The sequence below is a fragment of the Urocitellus parryii genome, chromosome 7 (genome assembly GCF_045843805.1).
Source record: "Urocitellus parryii isolate mUroPar1 chromosome 7, mUroPar1.hap1, whole genome shotgun sequence".
In the NCBI taxonomy this organism is placed as follows: Eukaryota; Metazoa; Chordata; class Mammalia; order Rodentia; family Sciuridae; genus Urocitellus; species Urocitellus parryii.
Genome location: NC_135537.1, coordinates 152,824,717 through 152,826,388, shown reverse-complemented (window position 1 = coordinate 152,826,388; position 1,672 = coordinate 152,824,717).

Below are 1,672 nucleotides of genomic sequence, written 5' to 3'. Positions count from 1 at the left end.
GATTACTAAATTGCCTCCCAAAAGGTTGTACAAATCCTCAGAGCCATGCCCTACTCCTTGGCATGATTGCTGAGGATTCAGGGAGACGCTGGCAGCACCAGAGATATGCTGAGTTTTCCCAGGACAGACAGAAAACATGACTTCAAATGTAACACTCACGTTATCTCACTCAAAAAAATAGGCAAGAGGGCTGGGGCTGGGGCTCAGTAGCAGAGCACTTGCCTAACACATGTGAGGCACTGGGTTTTATCCTCAGCACTGCATACAAAAATAAGCAAATAAAAGAAAGGCGTGCTGTCGGTCGACAACTTCAAAAAATTTTTTTTTAAAGAATAGGCAAGAAACCTAATAATAACAAGAGGGCAGATCATAGTGCTGCCTGACCATTTCTCCTACCACCACTAGCATTTTTCCTACATCCTTTCTACTTCTAGAAGAATTCTGGGAGGTTAAATCTTACTGGCCCTCATCTTACAGATGAGCAAAGAATGGAAAGAGAGGTCTAATAACTTGCCCAAGGGAGTTAGTACTAAGACATGAATTCGAACCCTGTAGGGTTTTTGTTTGTTTCTGGTACAGGGAATTGAACCAAAGGGCACTTAACCACTGAGACACACCCCAAGCTCTTTATTTATTTTTATTTTGAGATGGGCCTCACTAAGTTGCTGAGGCTGGCCTCAAACTTGCAATCCTCCCACCTCAGCTCCCAAGTTGCTGGGATCACAGGCATGTGCCACTATGCTGGGCTACTGAACCCTGTGTCTGAACAGTGCTGTTCTTGCTACATTTTACACCATTGATTCCTAAAGCAGTTCTAGAATCTTCCTAGATTCCTTCTAAATCATAAATTGGCTGGAAATGAAGTTTGATACAATGGATGTGGTAGATTAAAGAGCCCCAGAGTGCTTTGTTGTTTCTTTCATCAAGAGGTGGAATTTACTGAGCCTCCCCTTGAATCTGAGGTGGCCTGGTAACTTTAAAAAAATGTTTTTTAATTGTTCTTATTGATATACATGACTGCATTTTGACATATTATACATATTAAATAATTCTAATTAGGATCCCATTTTTTTGAGGTTGCACATGATATGAAGTTACACTGGTCATGTGTTCATACGTGAACATAGGAAAGTTATGTCTGATTCATTCTACTGTCTTTCCTGTTCCCATCTCCCCTCCCCTCCCTTCATTCCCCTCTGTCTAATCCAATGAATTTCTATTCTCCTCCATCCCCCACTTATTGTGTGTCAGCATTCACATACGAGAGAGAACATTTGGCCTTTGGTTTTGGGGGATTGGCTTATTTCACTTAGCATGATAGTCTCCAGTTCCAGCTATTTATTGGCAAATGCCATAATTTCATTCTTCTTTGAGGCTGAGTAATATTCCATTGAGTATATGTACCACATTTTCTTAATCCACTCATCTGTTGAAGGGCACCTAGATTGGTTCCATAGCTAAGCTATTGTGAATTGAGCTGCTATGAACACTGAGCTGCTTTACAGAATCATTCATTTATTTTTGCCGCACTAGGGATTGAACCCAGGGCTTAGGTAAGCACTCTGCTGCTGAACTCCACCCCCACCCCTGTTAAGACCTAGCAGAATCAGCTTTCCCCCTCTTGGAGACTCAATATGTAAAGAGGTTCCCTTTCTGGAGAGACTACAGAAAG